We start from the raw sequence: 20,378 nt of genomic DNA on the forward strand, positions 1-20,378 counted from the left end.
GGATGGTGGGACTCACAGGGATTATCTCGATGATCGATAAACCCTAATGAGTAGAGTTGGAATCGTTCCAATCCATTGAAAGGAGTTTTCAATGATATTGTGATAGAGATCATAATATATCTCACTACCAGTCAGAGTAGAACCTATGGGGTCACACACACTAGAAGTATTGACCGATCCGATGGTTGAATCGTGATTAGGAATCACAAGTAATCAATTAGATTGATATTCAGTTGAAGAAGGAACAAAGGGAATTAATTAATTGGACTTGAAACAAGAGTCCTACTTCGAGTAGGATTCCTAGAGTCCTAATTGGATTAGGACTGGGAATCCTAGTTAGAGTAGGATTGGGATTCCTACTTGAAATAGGATTCCTACAATCCTAATTAGATTAGGAGTTTTGAATTAAAATTGGATTCCTAGAAGACCTAATTGGATTAGGACTTCGAATTCAAATAAGAGTCCTAATTGGATTAGGACTAAAATTAAACATGTCCTAATTTGGATTAGGGTTTCTTAAATCACAATTAATTATTAATCTAATGAATCAATAAGACTCCTAATTAGATTAGGATTGAAGAGTTCAATTGGGTCAAAATTGATTTAAGTTCTAATTGGATTAGGACTTACCTAGATTGGATCCAAATTGGTCCACCCTTGGGCTAAGCCTAATTGGATTAGGGCTAACCACATTAGGGCCACCCAATCCTCATTAGATGAGGATTAGGGCATCACAAGAAGGAGGGGATCACACCCCTCCTCCTTGATTCCTTTGGTGCGGCAAGGAGAGAGGGAGGCGCCCCACATGGCATAACATCAAGGGCTCCTAATTTGTAGGAGCCCTAGATGCTTTAAAAGGGGGTAAAGAGGAGGCGCCCTAAATAATAAGATGGCTTCTCCTTTTCAGCCGTGAACTCCACCCTCCTCTCCTCTCTTTTCAGCCGCAAGCAAAGGGGAACAAGGAAGAAAGCTTGGTGGCCTCTTCATCTTCCCTTTCTTCTTCCAACGCAGGGAAAAGAAAGAAGGCTGCAGGGGCTTTGTTCCTTTACTTTTCTTCATCCTTCTTCTTCCTCCTCTCAAGCACAATCAAGGGTTGATTGAAAGAGAGGAAATCAGCCATCCAAAGTTGTCTCTGCAAGGGAGCTAGCACCCCGGGGAGACAAGGAAGCTTTGATCGGTTTCTGCTTCGTGTGGATACCCGTAGAGGCCGGGCACTTGAACCGCTTCAAGCGAACCTTCATCCTAAACCACGAACTTCAGTTTGCGGTGATCATCTATCCGCACACGGTGAAGATCTGATCTTCTAATGTTTTAAAAAGTTTTTAATCCTTATCTATCTACGAACGGTTTTTGAACAACGTTCATGCGATGAACGGTTGATCCCGCGCATGCCTCTTCCGCTGCATCTGAAATTTTTGAAATTTCAGCGGCATGATCGGGGTTTTCTAACAGTGGTATCAGAGCCTAGGCTTCGTAGATTAAGGTAAGGATTAATTATTAGTAGGCTTATTAGATCTGAAAATTGAAAGATTATGCATGCTGAAAATTTTCTGCATGCAGATTTTTTCTAGGGTGCTGATTTTTGCATGCTGATTTTTATGTGATAAGATGATGATTCTAATTGCATTGTTAATGAGATTACAAAGTGTAGAATCATGATTAGCATGATCAGCAACCTATGTCATGAGATAATCAGTTAGTTTTCAGATCTGAAAATTATAATTGCTGCATATGGTGATGATCATAGGATTCAAACCCTTTTGGTATCAAATGTAATGACCTGCGATGTGATCTGTGATATCATGTAATTTTTCAGATGCCTGCATGCATCTTATTTGATGTTTTGAGAGGCCTGCGTGCCTCCTAAAAGAAGATGTAATTTATTATTGTTTCTATTTTACATATGGTTGTATTTCTGTGATGTGATGTACGTCAACGATCAAGTTGAAGACAAGGCATGAGATGAACAGGTGATCTAAGCGGTTGATGGCGATTGGATCAAGAGTTGATCAAGGATCGAATCAAGGAGGCTTGGAACCAATTCAAGAGTTGAAGACCAGTTGATCGATTGACGTGCATGTGCTTGTAATACGACCTAATTAGAATCCATGATCATCACCTATTTAAAGTTTAGCTTTATTTTGATGCTGCGATTATAATTGCCTGTGATGTGCCGTTTGCATGTGATGTGAATGAAAGAGGGGTAGATAGGTTTACATGTGATGTAGCAAACCCAATTGAGACCTAAATTAAAACCTCCTCAATCAAGTCGAGAGTGAACCGACATGAGCAAGTCATATTAGATTAATTGATCTAATTGGTGTCTAGGAAAGCATGAAAGGTGGTTACTTAATTAGGACCTTACTCTTTGAGTAAGGGGAGCCTCCCACCTGCTTATCTGGCCAATTGTTCAATTACCTCTTATGAAGAGCTCAAGTTGCAAACACTAAGACCTGATTAACCAATATTAAGTCAATAGGTCTTCCACTGTAGTAGAGCTGCTAAGGCCTTTCTGATGTTGATTTGTCTCGGCTGGATACAGTGGTCAAGTTGCATCGGGGGGCTGGACCTCTCTATAGACATGAGATGTTGTAGGGTAAAGGTGGGGTTGGGCACCAATAACTGTTAGGTGAGGGCTCAATGACGACTTTATTCCTACGGTTATATGGTGGGTCTGACTTAACTAAGAAATGAGACCAATAACTATTAGGTGAGGTCTTCATGGCTTAGAGACCAAGTTACACTGCAACATGCTTGAGAAGCATTGTACAAGAGTTGTACATTCATCAATCTATGTGTCACCAATAACTGTTAGGTGAGGTGGCATGTAAATCGGTGGGACCGCAGTACCCACTAGAAATCCTAGTCGTGTGGGATTTCCGTTTTCCTACCAGAGGAGTGTGAGGAATTCGAGAAAATAGTGGGAGTTACATTTGTTCTAAAAGACCTTAGAACAGATTAGGATCAAGTACAAAAGTCTAACTAGAATCTTTACTCTCTAAGGATTATAAAGTCAGCTTCTAGACTCTTAACTCATATCCTATAGAACAACCGTTTGACCAAACCCAATTATAAAGATTGGCTCAGCAAATTTCAAAAATAGTTTTGAATTGTGAGAAATTCGGGTATATGCTAGACCATGGAATCCCCATATTACCAATCCGTCCGATCACTGATCAGCGTAAGACGCTTGTTAAGTGGACGAACAATGACAACAAAGTTAGGTGCTGCACAATGGCATCAATGTCCAATGCATTACAATGCCAGCATGAGAACATGAAGACTGCCAGGGACATATTAAATCACCTGCAAGAGTTGTATGGTGATCAGAGTCACGCAGCTCGGTTTGAAGTGTCCAAGAGGCTCTTCAAAGCCAAGATGCACGATGGGCAGTCTGTCCATGATCATGGTTTGACCATGATAAAGGACTTAGAGAAGCTTGAGAAGCTTGGCATGACCATGCACAAGGAATTGCAAACGGATTTGATCCCGCAATCCCTTCCAGCTTCATATGAATAGTTTATAGTAAACTACCATATGAACAAGGTTGTATGCACTAAAATAGAATTATTAAATAAATTGGTAACTACCTTAGGGACCTTAAAGAAGTTCAAGGGGCATCGTTTTCGCTGTCAAGTTGGTTTCTACTTTCAAGAGAGAGTCTATTTGGAAGAAGAAGAAGCCTGCGAAGAAGCAGAATACTAAGAAAACACCAAGTAAGGAAGTTCCAAGAAAAAGGCCAATTGCAAGGAAAAGTGTTTCCATTGCATAATGGGCGGCCATTGGAAGAGGAACTGTCCTACATACATGGAAAGCATAAAGAACATGAAGGGTGACAGACCTTCAGAAGGTTTGTCAGATATGCTCAAGATACTTAGGGACTGTTACCTATTGCTAGCAGAAATTTGATTTCTGTATTTTATTTAGCATAGAAAGATTTTTATTTGAAAAAATAAATTGATTCAACATGGTTTTATGATTGACAGTCTCTATCACATACATATGGATGTATCTGTGAATATATCTGAGCAAACAGTGAATACCATAGGATCTAATAGATCCAAAAATGAGATAAATCTAAAGTATTTATGACACCTCAGGCTTGGCCATATAGGAGAAGACAAAATAAACAAATTGGAGAAACATGAGCTTTTGGGCTCATTGACTTTCGAGTCATATTTGATTTGTGAATTCTGCCTTCAAGGAAAGATGGCCAAATTATCCTTTGTAGGACACAGGGAGGTCCACTGAAATACTTACCCTAGTACACACTGATGTGTGTGGCCCATTCGATGTGCAGGCTAGGGGTTGTAATTTTTTACTTCATTTTGCCGATGATTACTCACGGTATGGATATGTGTGTGAGACACAAATATGAAACTTTTGAAAGGTTCAAAAAGCTTAGATATGAAGTAGAAAAATAAGCACAAAAACTCATTAAGGTTCTTCGATCAGATCGAGGAAGTGAATATCTTAATGGAGAGTTCCGTGATTATCTCAAGGAGAATGGTATAGTTTCATAATGGACTCCTCCTGGTACACCTCAGCTCAATGGAGTGTTAGAGAGGAGGAATCGGACTCTATTGATATGGTCCAGTCCATGATGAGCTTCACTGATTTACCCTTGTTTCTTTAGATAGATGCCCTATTTTCAGCTATTTACTTGTTGAATAGAGTTCCCTTTAAAGTCCATTCCTACCGCACCATATGAGATATGACATGGTAAGAAACCAAGATTTGGGGATGTCCGGCCCACGTCAAGAGATTACAAGCAGACAAGTTAGAGGCTAGGACCATAAGTGCTCGTTTTATAGGATATCCTAAAGAGTCATTAGGATACAATTTTTACGTCTCAGAGGATCACAATGTGTTTGTGAGCCGTCATGCCATCTTCTTGGAAAACCAGTTTATCCTTGATAGAGGCACTGGGAGGAAAATTGAGCTTGAAGAGAAAGTCTCTGAAAAGCAACGAGTCATGGATCCTATCGAACCCATTCATACAGAGCCAGTACACGATGTCCCTCGACCACCTCGTAGATCTAGTAGGGTCTCCCATCCTCCCGATAGATACTTAGGTATACTAGAAGAGGATACCGAGAAAATGTTCCTAGTGGGAGATAGAGATCACACGCAAGATCCCAAAACCTACGACGAGGCGATATATGATATCGATTCCGAGAAATGGTTGGAAGCTATTAAATCAGATTTAGACTCCATGCATTCCAACCAAGTCTGGACCTTAGTAGATCCACCAGAAGGTATTGTACCTATTGAATGCAAATGGATCTACAAAAGAAAGATAGGTTCGAATCAGAGTTGGGCAACGGGCCGTGCCGGGCCGGCCCGGCCCAGGCCCACCGGGCCTAAGGACTAAACGGGCCGTGCCTGGCACGGCCCGTCCAACACGGAACACCAGCCCGGCCCGGCCCCAGGCCCCTCTATTGGTGGGCCGGGCTGGGCACGGCACGCCACGGGCCGTGCCAGGCACGGCCCGTAACGGGCGATAACGGGCCGTGCCAGGCACGGCCCGTCTGGAGAGGGGGGAGGAAAATAGCCGTTTTCAACGGCTATTTTCATGAAAATGACCCTTTTACCCCTCCCAACAGTCCAATAACGGCTGAATTGAGGGGTATTTTGGGAAAAAAATTTTTGGGCTTCTATAAATAGCCCATTCCTCCCTCATTCTCACCACACCAAACCTCTCGTTCTTTCCTTCTCTACTGCAATTATTTCTCTCTTCTAAAGTGCTCTTCTAGCAATTTAATTTTTAGTTTGTTCAAGTGCTACACAAGAGGAGGTTCCTATTGAGAAGAGAAGGTCGCTTCTGTTGAGAGCACAAGAGGAAGCTCGGAATCTCGGCTCTGCCTCTGCCCTCCGATCCTCTACTCAATTCCTCCTTGCGGTTAGTTTTTATTTTTTGAATTAATCATAGACATGTCATCTTTTGAGGAAAGTCAGTTTGGCATTCCTCCTGTTTCTGAGGGAGAAGAAACTAATCTCCAACCCTATGTTCCTAGTTCCTCTAGAACTGGTGAACCGAGTGAAGGTCAAACCTCTTCTCGTAAGAGGACTAGTGCTGTATGGATTGAATTTGATAGAGTTATGGTTGAGGGAGTCTGGAAAGCTAAATGTAAAAAATGTGCCAAACTTTATAGTTGTAGTAGTAGTGGGGGAACAAGGCATTTAAAAAGACATCAAGAGAGTCATAGGATGCATGATTCTCATGCTCAAACTCAAAGTACCCTTAATATACAAGGGGGATTACTTGTAGGTAATTTTGCATATAATCATGAAAATCAAAGAAAAGTACTTGTAAAATGGATAGTTAAGGATGAATTACCTTTTAGTTTATGTGAATCTTTTAATTTTGAAGAATATGTTCAATTAAACCTACAACCTGCTTACAAAAGAACTAGTAGGCGTACATTTAGAAGAGTAGCTATGACCAACTTTTTATCAATAAAACAAAATTTAATTGAAACACTTTCTACTTTAAATGTAAAAATTTCATTAACTTCTGATATTTGGTCGGCATCTGTAGGTAGTAATTGTTTTATTGCCATTACTGCTCATTATATTGATAATGATTGGCAATTAAATAAACGTATTCTTGCTTTTCGTGCTTTTGATTTTCCACATTCTGGCCAACAAATTTCAAATATAATTTATCAAACTGCATGTTCATATAATATTAATGATAAAATTATGTCTATTACTTTTGATAATGCATCTAATAATAATTCTGCTGTTGCATTATTAAAAGACTCATTGCATCTCATATTAGATGGAAATTTACTGCATATTAGATGTGCATGTCATATCTTAAATCTTTCTGTTCAAGCTGGCATGGGCATGATTCAAGATGTGATTTCAAAAATTAGAAATGCAGTTTCTTTTATTCATGCTTCAAGATCAAGACTTCAAGAATTTAAGGAATTATGCATAAATCATGGTAAACGTTTTAAAAAATTTAAACTTGATGTAATTACTCGTTGGAACTCCACATATAGCATGATACATGATGCATACCCATATAAGAACTTATTAAGTGCATATATTAATGATCGTGGATTAGGCTTTACATTGTCTGAAACTGATTGGAATAAAGGAAAAATTTTGGAAGATTTTTTGCTTAGTTTTTATAATGCTACCAATGTTCTTTCTGGTATTTATTACCCTACTTCATGTTCATTTTTACAACAAGCATATATAATTAGTCAAAAATTTGCAGAACATAGATATGATGATGTTTTAATGCCTATTATTGACCTAATGGAATCTAAATGGAATGAGTATTGGGCAAGATATGTCCTATGCATAACTTAGCTGCTGTATTTGATCCTAGAGTTAAATTAAATGGCGTGCTAATTTTACTTGATGCATACTCTGAAAATATGAATCAAGATTCTGAATCTGCTAAAAATGAGGTAAAACAACTTCTTTATGATATTTATGCTATATATGATGAAAAAATTCGTGGATCTAGAACACAAATACAAACCTCTATTTCTCCTTCTAGTAGTTCTCGTTCGTCATCTATTTTTTCATTCATTGCACAGAGAAGACACACACATGCTTCAAGTTCCTCTTCATCTTCTTCATCTTTAAGTAGTGAACTAGAATTTTATTTACGAAATGATCTTCAGTCTGTATATGATGAAAATCAAATAGAGAATCTAGATGTATTATCTTGGTGGAAGAGTGTTAGAAATCAATATCCTGTTATGTCTGCAATTGCACGCGATATTTTAGCTGTGCCGATGTCCACGGTAGCATCGGAATCCGCTTTTAGTGCAGGTCGGCGTGTTCTTGACGAAAAGAGAAGTAGGATGACGGGCGAAACGGTGGAGATGCTTCTCTGCTTCAAGGATTGGCTGGATGCTGAGGCAAGACTTCAAGATAAAGGTGGACATAATACAACATCCTCTGATGATGATGATACAAACACTACTGAAGACTGAAGACTGAAGACTGAAGAGTGAAGACTGAAGAGTGAATACTGATTCACTGAATCACTGATGATTAGTAAGATTTCTTAATTTTTTATAATTGTACATTTTTATTGTATTCTGGAGGTCAGACCAAGGTCCAAACCTCGGCCCTTTCTTATTGTATTCTGGAGGTCAGACCAAGGTCCAAACCTCCCTTCATGTACTATTTTGATTTAAATTAATAAACTGGTAGGGGTCTATGCCAAACCTCCCACCATTAAGGTGGCTTTATATTCATAAATCCTTAGTGTTCAATATTTATTAATTTATTAAAAAATTTATGAAGCATTAATTTTTATCGGGCCGAGCCGGGCCCAGGCCCGGACCGTGCCAGGCCCGCGTGCCAGCCCGGCCCAGGCCCTTATGGGCCGTGCCGTGCTGGCCCGCGGGCCGTGCCGTGCTTGGCCCGCGGGCCTAGACCGGGCCGTGCCGGCCCAGGCCCGAAGCGGGCCGTGCCTGGCCAGTACCCTGTGACCCAGCACGGCCCTATCAAATGGGCCGTGCCAGGCACGGCACGGCACTGTAGCTGGCGGGCCGTGCCAGGCACGGCCCGCTTCGTGCCGTGCCGGGCCGGGCCGTGGGGCCGCGGCCCGGCCCGGTGCCCATCTCTAGTTCGAATGGAGAGGTAGAGACCTATAAGGCAAGGCTTGTGGCGAAAGGGTATAGTCAGCGCGAGGGGATTGACTATCAGGAGACCTTTTCACCTGTAGCCTTGCTAAAATCCATCCGAACATTGCTTGCCATTGCAGCATTTCATGATTATGAAATCTGGCAGATGGATGTGAAAGCTGCTTTCCTGAATGGATATCTTAGATATCTATATGGAACAGCCTTTGGGTTTCACTTCCAGTGATGGAGATCACAAGGTCTGCAAGCTGCAAAGGTCCATCTATGAACTAAAGCAAGCATCTTGGAGTTGGAACACTCGTTTCGATGACGCAATCAAAACGTTTGATTTCATCAAAAACGAAGAGGAATCGTGTGTTTACAAAAGGATTAGTGGGAGTGCTGTCGTATTTCTCGTACTGTACGACATCCTCCTGATAGAAAATGATATTCCCATGCTAACCTCTGTCAAGGTCTGGTTGTCAAAAAGGTTCTCCATGAAAGACCTTAGGGAAGCATCCTATATTTTGGGAATAAAGGTCTATAGAGATAGAACTCAAAAGATGCTTGGCCTATCACAGAAGATGTACATAGAGAAAGTGCTGAAAAGGTTCAGCATGGAAAACTCTAAAAGGGGTCTCTTTCCCCTAAGGCATGGAATTAATCTCTACAAGAAGATATGCCCCAACACATCTGAAGAGATTCAACGCATGAGCAAGATCCCCTATGCATCAGCAATAGGGAGCCTCATGTATGCCATGCTATGTACATGACTTGATATAGTACATGCTGTGAATGTCACGAGCATATGTCAATCAGATCTAGGCAAAAGCACTGGATAGCTGTGAAGAACAGTCTTAAGTACTTGAGAAGAATTAAGGACATGTTCTTGGTCTTTGGGTGAAGATCAAAATTGAAGGTAGAAGGATGCACACATATTGATGATAGAAAGTCTACATCAGAATATGTGCAATGGTGGTTCAGTAAATTGGAAGAGTTCCAAACAACCGATCATTATAGATTCTACCTTAGAAGCTGAATGTTAAGCCGTATCTAAGGGTGCAGTGGAAACCTTCTGGTTAAAAGTTCATTGCAGAGTTAGGTGTAATGTCATTAGATGCCATAACACTTTACTGCAATAACATTGGCACCATTGCCAAGGTCTCATCAGAAGACCAAGCACATAGAGCGGCGCTTCCACTTCATACGCGACTATGTTGAGAAGAAATATATAGAGGTGCAGAGAGTAGACTCCGCGGATAACGTGGCAGACCCGTTCACTAAGCAGTTAAGTCAGCAAAAGACTGAAGCCCACCTTGAGAAGATGGGGCTTAGATATATGACTGATTGGTTTTAGTGCAAGTGGGAGATTGTTAGATGTATGCCCTAGAAGCCAATCTGGCTGACACATTGTTAATTCTAGGGACATAATTTTGTACTTGACTATTTATTATTGAATAAATAAAAGACATCTTTTCATTCATATTATTTATGTGTCTATGAATCGTCCAAGAAATTAATAAGATGATGATGCATATTCTCAAGAGTTGAGAATTTGAGTCATGTATCATTGGTGATTAATTTCTAAATGCTCCTGATCAATGGATCATAACGAGGACGGTGATCGATCTGATCAGTGCACAGATCACTTTCCTTCTGGATGGACAAGACTTGAGTCCACAGTGTAGGGACACTGAAGTGATAGTGCAGGTGCTTGTTAGAGAACAAGGGTACTGAGCGTGACCAAGACAAGAAGTCACTTGGATGTCTATCCACTCGTCAGTGACTTGCTTGATGTTGCAGTAGTATGACTGGTCCTTTGACCTGCGGTGCTTCAGCTACTCACAGTGAGGTTATTGTAGTTTGACTACACGTATACATGGTCTCTAGTCATATGAGTCCTTGTAGTGTAGATTGGCTGCAGTAAGTTCACTGTAGGAGTAGGGTATGCACTTACATGGAATCTATCGACCTTGATAGAAGAGGAGTGATCCTATGTGATTTGTTAGACTGAGTTCTAAGACCTTGGCCAGGGCAGTAATATAAAGTGGAGAAAGAGTTTTCCACTATCGAACTCGAGTCAAATAAATCTTGACATATGACAGACGAAGGGGTTTGACGAGTTATCCATGACCTCCGTCCTGTAGGGATCCACGATAGTAGGACTGTATCACATGATAACTGCACATAGAGGTTCATCATTCTATTCTACTGGGTAGCCACTACATGCTGCTAGGTGTCACTGGTGGATGGTGGGACTCACAGGGATTATCTCGATGATCGATAAACCCTAATGAGTAGAGTTGGAATCGTTCCAATCCATTGAAAGGAGTTTTCAATGATATTGTGATAGAGATCATAATATATCTCACTACCAGTCAGAGTAGAACCTATGGGGTCACACACACTAGAAGTATTGACCGATCCGATGGTTGAATCGTGATTAGGAATCACAAGTAATCAATTAGATTGATATTCAGTTGAAGAAGGAACAAAGGGAATTAATTAATTGGACTTGAAACAAGAGTCCTACTTCGAGTAGGATTCCTAGAGTCCTAATTGGATTAGGACTGGGAATCCTAGTTGGAGTAGGACTGGGATTCCTACTTGAAATAGGATTCCTACAATCCTAATTAGATTAGGAGTTTTGAATTAAAATTGGATTCCTACTTGGAATAGGATTCCTAGAAGACCTAATTGGATTAGGACTTCGAATTCAAATAAGAGTCCTAATTGGATTAGGACTAAAATTAAACATGTCCTAATTTGGATTAGGGTTTCTTAAGTCACAATTAATTATTAATCTAATGAATCAATAAGACTCCTAATTAGATTAGGATTGAAGAGTTCAATTGGATCAAAATTGATTTAAGTTCTAATTGGATTAGGACTTACCTAGATTGGATCCAAATTGGTCCACCCTTGGGCTAAGCCTAATTGGATTAGGGCTAACCACATTAGGGCCACCCAATCCTCATTAGATGAGGATTAGGGCATCACAAGAAGGAGGGGATCACACCCCTCCTCCTTGATTCCTTTGGTGCGGCAAGGAGAGAGGGAGGCGCCCCACATGGCATAACATCAAGGGCTCCTAATTTGTAGGAGCCCTAGATGCTTTAAAAGGGGGTAAAGAGGAGGCGTCCTAAATAATAAGATGGCTTCTCCTTTTCAGCCGTGAACTCCACCCTCCTCTCCTCTCTTTTCAGCCGCAAGCAAAGGGGAACAAGGAAGAAAGCTTGGTGGCCTCTTCATCTTCCCTTCCTTCTTCCAACGCAGGGAAAAGAAAGAAGGCTGCAGGGGCTTTGTTCCTTTACTTTTCTTCATCCTTCTTCTTCCTCCTCTCAAGCACAATCAAGGGTTGATTGAAAGAGAGGAAATCAGCCATCCAAAGTTGTCTCTGCAAGGGAGCTAGCACCCCGGGGAGACAAGGAAGCTTTGATCGGTTTCTGCTTCGTGTGGATACCCGTAGAGGCCGGGCACTTGAACCGCTTCAAGCGAACCTTCATCCTAAACCACGAACTTCAGTTTGCGGTGATCATCTACCCGCACAAGGTGAAGATCTGATCTTCTAATGTTTTAAAAAGTTTTTAATCTTTATCTATCTACGAACGGTTTTTGAACAACGTTCATGCGATGAACGGTTGATCCCGCGCATGCCTCTTCCGCTGCATCTGAAATTTTTGAAATTTCAGTGGCATGATCGGGGTTTTCTAACAATACGTGCATGTACACTTGTAATTAGGCACATGCAATGCATGTTCCAAGGAGAAAATGTAAAGATATATATTATGTAAAATTATAAAAATATTGTTGCCACTGAAAACCCGATCTAGTGGGCTAATGAGCTGATGAGCGATGTAGTTTTATTCGGTTCAGTTGGAGATGGGATACATCACATAGGCCTTGACCTGCAACTAAAGAAAATGATCAGGGGGTTACCAGAATATGTCCGATAGGAATCCTTCAATACTTAAATTAGACAGAATTTTGAGAGGAAATAATAGAGATATGAGAGATGGTAGAATGCGAATGTGGTGGGAAGATTTCTCATACTTGGAGGTCCCCATGCCTGGTATTTATAGTGAGAGGAGGGTGCTGATTTGCACGGTTAGGATCATGCGATTCTCGAACAAGTAGCTAAGCTCTTTTCTTATCAACCGATCTGGGGGATTATCACCTTCCTTTTTTGGTGCGTCGAGATCATGCCAAGCTATTATCGATTGCATTGATACCGCTCTGTTTGCTTGGAGATTTGGTCGATTGTTGATTTCATGAGACATGCCATCTTCTAGTTGGTGGGTTGAGTTGGCAAACGAGATTTTAGAAGATGATGAATATAAGCCGTATCACTTTTCCTCTACTTCATCGAGGGGCAAGTCGATCATTGGATCAAGGAAGTGGTTAAGTCGTTCATTTGGTGAAGGAAGCAGCAAAGCTATCCATCGAGTGAGTCAACTAAGCCATAATTAAGCTGTCAACTTAGACTCAGATTTTTCTGAAAGCCACTTAATGACTGGCATGATTTTCATGGCATTTTCTTTCTTGAAGCATCATGCATACGGGCGGAAATTTCATCGTTGCAACCTCTATGCTGAATGTCGTGCTTACACATGGCGGCCTGATGAGTGAGTGATAGGTCAGGCGCTAATAACAGGATCGTCCAAGGCTCTATTTAAGGGGCGAAAACCTTAGCCATTCCCCCCCCCCCCCCCCCCCCCCCCGCGCAATTGCTATTCTATTTTTGGTGGTTTTACATCTCCATAGGTTGCTTTCTTCGATGTACCTTCGTTGTCAGCTTCCTCTCTTTTTCCCTCCCACTCCATCTAGCTAGGATTGCTGCTTCATCTGACTTGTAATGCTTTATCTCAACACTCCGACGGCTATGGGGGTGCCAAACCGGAGGCCTTTTTTGGTCTCGATACTGAGGAGTGCATTCTAGATTGCCGGGGTTGAGGAGAGGGCAAATGGTCACTACCATGCCCAGGCTAACCTTTACGAGGAGACTCTAAAGGCTCGTTTGAGACTTTCTTTCCCTCCTTTTGCATGGCCGATAATTATCAGCTTTTTATCTCTCCTTGCTTTGCACGGGATTCAGCTTATGGTAGAGCTATTCCGTGCATGTTATATACTCAAGGAGAATCCTATCAAGCAAGGTTGGTGGTACATCTCAGCTTGGAAGGCGTTCCAACTGATCCAAGGTGGTCCGTCTTTAATGCACGGTTGGAAGGGTGGCTTCCTTTTTGTGTTATCTCAGCAGCCCTGGGGGTTCAACATCTTTTGGGGCACTCCCAAAAAAAGCCTGAACTAAGTCCCTATCCTCATTGATGCTAAGCAATAGATTTTGGATACCTTTCCGGCACCAAGGTCCTCATGTTTGGGAACTGTTGGTCTAGCAGACATGGGTCAATGCCGTGTTTGGTCCTACTTGGCCTCAGGGTAACAGTCTCTCCATTTTTCTGATTGTTCAAGTTGTTACTAACTTTTTCTGACTTTGTTTCTATTCATGCAGATATGGTAGACAAATCGATAGTGAGGAAGACAGAATTACAACAATAAAAGTCCCGTAAAGGTAAATAATAGTAAAGAAGGCAAGAATGAGAATCCATAAAGCTAAAAGCTACATGATTATGATTATTTTCATAAAAGTTTATGAAAAGGTAGGTAGTGGCTGTGCTAGAGATGCACCATGCATGTCCCCTATATTTCCTCAGTTCAATTCATATGAGACCACGGCGGTGCTAGATATCAAATAGTGTACCCCTAGCCTAATGGACAAGCTAAGACAATCACATACAAATGTATGGCATACATCAGCAGATTTGTCTGTGCACTTTTTCAACAGAAGAACCAATGTTGAAACACATTCAAAAATAATGATAGATAATGCTCAATCGCTGAGCTAGTAAACCTGGTCCAACTAATAATTTTTCTTCTGATTATTGGAAAGCAAATATACCTACTTGGAAATCATTGACCAATGTTGAAACACTCGGTGAGAACTTTGTTGTGGTTAAATTGAAGCAGAATCATGAATATCTCATCAAGACAATTAGGAATAGCATGGGTGACAGTAGATGACTTTGTCTTGGAACATTGGTACGAAAAAAGAAGGTTTCCGGGGTTTGTGTGTTTGTACAAAGAGAGTTAGACTGAAAAAATATGTTAATTCTTTGGTTAAAATATTAGGGAATAAAAGACAATATGAGCCATGTAAAATGGAGGTTGATGTATTAGAAGGCTACTGATTGTTAGAACCATGCACTAGTTTAGTTATTCTTTAAGTTTGTTGTATTTTGTTTTGCATTAAAAAGTCTACTTAGTTATAATTTTTCTTTCTTTTCTTCAACATGACATATTTTTAAGGCATGTTTGGTTGGGGGTAGTTGACTCTAGAAAAAGAATGAGAATGGGTGACTCCTATGCCAGCTATTTGGTTGGAGAAAGTTCTATTTTCATTCTGATTTCAGAAGAGAATGAAAATGCTCCAATCCCCTAAAATCTAATCCCTACTCTTCCATAGTATTAAAATTCCATTCTGGTTCTGATTTTAGTCATGAACCAAATGTGTTGGAGGATATGGCTATTCCGATTTTTATTCCAATCTATTTCGATTCCAAGTCCATTTTCGGTCGTGAACCAAACATGCCCTAAGGCTTCCAAATGATTTTGTGTCTAGCTGGAAGTATGAGGTTGTACCCTTTTATGTTTGGTAATAGACAAACTTGCACATACAAGCCTTACAATGGTTACTCCCATAACTTGCAACCTGATAAGATGGAATGAACAAGTCTATCCGAGTAGCTCCACTATCGTCTTCAATTGTTCATCACTCATTTAGAATTGCTCAGCGTAAAGTTTGACCAACAATGAAGAGAGAACATGAGTATACAAATAATAGATCATATCTGTTGGGGAAAAATAAATCGCCCCAAAGCACGTGAGTAGGCCGTCAGCACGTGGTCGAAGGCGCCCGACCTGGAAGGCGCCCGACCTGAAAGGCGCCCGGCCTGAAGGGCGCCCGGCCTGAAGGGCGCCCGACCTGAAAGGCGCCCGGCCTGAAAGGCGCCCGACCTGGAAAGCGTCCGATCTCGAAAGTCATACCTCTCCGACTGCCCGCTGTGGTCACGTCCTTCTACGGCTCGATCTGGGACCTTGCCTTGAGCGGCTTACTCAACAATTAATGCGCATAGTCTCTGTAGACCTCCGGCTTACTCAACAATTAATGCGCATGGTCTCTACAGACCTCCGGCTTACTCAATTATTAATGCGCATGGTCTCTGCAAACCTCCAGCTTACTCAACAATTAATGCGCATGGCTCCTGCTATCTATGGATCTCAAGCCCTCTACGGCAAATCTGCTCGGCTGCGTCTGATCAGCCATGACACCTTCTTGGCTCTGGCCTGATCTCCTACGGAAGGCATTAATTCACACGATCGTGCATTAATTCATACGACATGCTCAATCATACGGTAACTTCACCCCGTCATATCACAGGTAATCTAGTACTCCTCTATAAAAGGAAAACACTTCCATCTTAGGGGGGGTTGGACTCTGAAAACCCCGGTGACATATTTTCTTCTCCTCCCATACACTTGCCCCCTCTGACTTAGGCATCGGAGGGCCGGCGCCGGAATCCCCGGCCACCGGCTTTTTGCAGGTCCCCCGAAGGATGCCGCCCACCGACGGACCGCCATCCATCGTTCCCGCATCGGAGCTCCTCCTTCTTAGCCGACGGCCGCCCCCGGGTTCAATTTCCAGCAACAGTTGGCGCTAGAGGAAGGGACCGAGTCGTGGCCATGAAGTTGAGAAGCAAAGTAGCTTCCAATGCCTCCCGGCGTCTCCCAGTAAGTCCTGGACACTCTGTCCAGGATTCGCCATCTCCGGCTGATCCAATTCTCCAAGTCTAGTCGGAACAGTTCAACATCCTGGTACAGCAGGTCCAAGCCCCCCTTTTCCACCAGATCAAGAACGAGCCGGTCTCACCGAGGTTCAAGATGCCCCAAGTGGAGCCTTACAACGGGACTACCGACCCCCTCGACCATTTGGAAAGCTACCGAGCCCTCATGGCATTGCAAGGATCCTCGGAGGTTGTGCTCTGCAAGGCCTTTCCAGCGACTCTTCGGGGAATGGCTCCGCTTTGGTTCTCTGGACTAAAGCAGAGCTCGGTATCCTCTTTTGAGCAGCTCGGCAAGCAGTTCGCCACCAACTTCGCTGCCAACCGGCGCCAGCGGCGAACATCAAATTCTCTCCTGGACGTCAAGCAAAAGGAAGAGGAATCCCTCAGAGAATACCTCGACCGCTTTACCGTTGCAACCTGGGAGATCCGCAAGCTTGACCAGTCAATCGCCATGTCAGTATTAAAGACTGGGGCTCGCTCCTACAGATTCCTCTTCTCCATCGAGAAGAGCTTCCCCGCCGACTTCACCGAAATGCTGGCCCGAGCTCGGAAGTATGCAAAGACCGAGGAGGCTATCGCCTCCAGGCGGGGCACGATCGAGCAGGCTTCAAAGAAGCAGAAGAAGCACCGCGAAGAGCGCGGCCGTCCGAGAAGCCGATCTCCCCGCTGAGATAAGAATCTCCCCCAGCTAAGGAGTCCGCCTCGACAGCGGTGACAGCCTCGACCAAGGTCCCCGCCTCGACCGAGAAGAGCTTCCCCGCCGACTTCACCGAAATGCTGGCCCGAGCTCGGAAGTATGCAAAGACCGAGGAGGCTATCGCCTCCAGGTGGGGCATGACCGAGCAGGCTTCAAAGAAGCAGAAGAAGCGCCGCGAAGAGCGCAGCCATCCGAGAAGCCGATCTCCCCGCTGAGATAAGAATCTCCCCCGGCTAAGGAGTCTGCCTCGACAGCGGGGACAGCCTCGACTAAGGTCGGGATGCCCTGTGTGTCGATAGTGCATTTCCAAACCCCTCGACCTCGGGAAGCGTCACCAGGTCGACAGCGAGCCCAAGCTCCCACGACCTCGTGCTCAGTTCCTCGACTAAGGTCGGGATGCCCCGTGTGTCGACAGTGCGTTCCCAAACCCCTCGACCTCGGAAAGCGTCACCAGGTCGACAGCGAGCCCAAGCTCCCTCGACCTCGTGCTCGGTTCCTCGACTAAGGTCAGGATGCCCCGTGTGTCGACAGTGCGTTTCCAAACCCCTCGACCTCGGAAAGCGTCACCAAGTCGACAGCGAGCCCAAGCTCCCTCGACCTCGTGCTCGGTTCCTCGACTAAGGTCGAGATGCCCCGTGTGTCGACAGTGCATTCCCAAACTCCTCGACCTCGGAAAGCATCACCAGGTCGACAGCAAGCCCAAGCTCCCTCGACCTCATGCTCGGTTCCTCGACTAAGGTCGGGATGTCCCATGTGTCGACAGTGCGTTCCCAAACTCCTCGACCTCGGAAAGCGTCACCAGGATGATAGCGAGCCCAAGCTCCCTCGACCTCGTGCTCGTTTCCTCGACTAAGGTCGGGATGCTCCGTGTGTCGACAATGCATTCCCAAACCCCTCGACCTCGGAAAGCGTCACCAGATCGACAGTGTTAGAAGTATGCCCTAGAAGCCAACGTTGCTGACGCATATTTGTAATCTGGGGCATAAATTTGTAATTTGACACTTATTAATAAATAAGATTGGGCAATTTATTTTTCATTCATGTTTGTATGTGTCCATGAATCGTCCAAGAAATTAATAGATGATGACACATAATTTCAAGAAGTTGAGAATTTGAGGCATGTGTCATTAGGGATTAATTTCTAAATGCTCTTGATCGATAGATCCATCACGAGGGACGATGATCGATTCGCTGAGATTAGTGCACATATCACTTAGTCAGATGGACGACTCTCGAGTCCACGGTGTAGAGGCACTGGAGTGATTATGCAAGTACTTGTTATAAAACAAGGTACTGAGCGTGACCAAAGATAGTAGTCACATGGATGTCTATCCACTCGTCAGTGACTACTTATGCTATAGTTGTATGACTGGTCCTTTGACTTGCGATGCCTCAGCTATTCACTGTGAGGTTGCTGTAGTTTGACGAGCATGTGAACTTGGGCCCTAGTCATTCAGGTCCTTGTAGTGCGAATTGGCTACAGTAGGTTCATTTTGGAATAGGGTTGCATCCAGATGGGATCTATCGACCTTGATAGATTAGGAGTGATCCTATGTGATTTATGAGACTAAGTTCGATAAATTGCTGGCCAGGTATTTTGGAAAAAAAGTTTTCCATATGTCGAACTGGAAGTTGTATAAATTTGACATATGACAGACGATGGAGTTTGACGAGATATCCATAACCTCCATCATGCGGGATCCATGATAGAGGGACTGTAACATACGCTAACTGCACCAAGAGGTTCAGATATTCCATTCTGCTGGGTTGCCACCACATACTGCTAGGTGTCACTAGTTGATTGTGAGACTCGAAGGCATTCACTTGGTGATCAGTAAACCCTAAGAGTAGAACTGAAATGTGTTTCAGTCTACTGAAAGGAGTTTCAGTAATATTGAGATGGAGATCTCAATATTTCTCACTACCAGTCAGAATAGAACCTACGGGGTCACACACATAGAGAATTTAATTAGTCAGACTATCATACTTGCAATTTGGAATCATAATAGAAATCAATCATCAATATGATTAGTGATTGAATTAAAGCACTAAGTGTTAGTTGTTAGATGTATGCCCTAGAAGCCAATTTGGCTGACACATTGTTGATTCTAGGGACATAATTTTGTACTTGACTATTTATTATTGAATAAATAAAAGGTATCTTTTCATTCATATTGTTTATGTGTCTATGAATCGTCCAAGAAATTAATAAGATGATGATACATATTCTCAAGAGTTGAGAATTTGAGCCATGTATCATTGGTGATTAATTTCTAAATGCTCCTGATCAATGGATCATCACGAGGACGGTGATCAATCCAATCAGTGCACAGATCACCTTCCTTCTGGATGGACGAGACTTGAGTCCACAGTGTAGGGACACTGAAGTGATAGTGCAGGTGCTTGTTAGAGAACAAGGGTACTGAGCGTGACCAAGACAAGAAGTCACTTGGATGTCTATCCACTCGTCAGTGACTTGCTTGATGTTGCAGTAGTGTGACTGGTCCTTTGACCTGCGGTGCTTCGGCTACTCACAGTGAGGTTATTGTAGTTTGACTACACACATACATGGTCTCTAGCCATATGGGTCCATGCAGTGTAGATTGGCTGCAGTAGGTTCACTGTAGGAGTAGGGTATGCACCTATAAGGAATCTATCGACCTTGATAGAAAAGGAGTGATCCTATGTGATTTGTTAGACTGAGTTCTAAGACCTTGGCCAGGGCAGTAATATAAAGTGAAAAAGAGTTTTCCACTATCGAACTCAAGTCGAACAAATCTTGACATATGACAGACGATGGGGTTTGACGAGTTGTCCATGACCTCCGTCCTGTAGGGATCCACGATAGTAGGACTGTATCACATGTTAACTGCACCTAGAGGTTCATCATTCCATTCTGCTGGGTAGCCACTACATGCTGCTAGGTGTCACTGGTGGATGGTGGGACTCATAGGGATTATCTTGATGATCGATAAACCCTAATGAGTTGAGTTGGAATCGTTCCAACCCATTGAAAGGAGTTTTCAATGATATAGTGATAGAGATCACAATATATCTCACTACCAGTCAGAATAGAACCTATGGGGTCACACACACTAGAAGTATTGACCGATCCGATGGTTGAAATCGTGATTAGGAATCACAAGAAATCAATTTGATTGATAAGAAGTTGAAGAAGGAACAAAG

The sequence above is a fragment of the Phoenix dactylifera genome, chromosome 4, assembly GCF_051530095.1.
Source record: "Phoenix dactylifera cultivar Ajwa chromosome 4, Ajwa_hap1_PhDact_Kaust_v1.1, whole genome shotgun sequence".
Classification (NCBI taxonomy): Eukaryota; Viridiplantae; Streptophyta; class Magnoliopsida; order Arecales; family Arecaceae; genus Phoenix; species Phoenix dactylifera.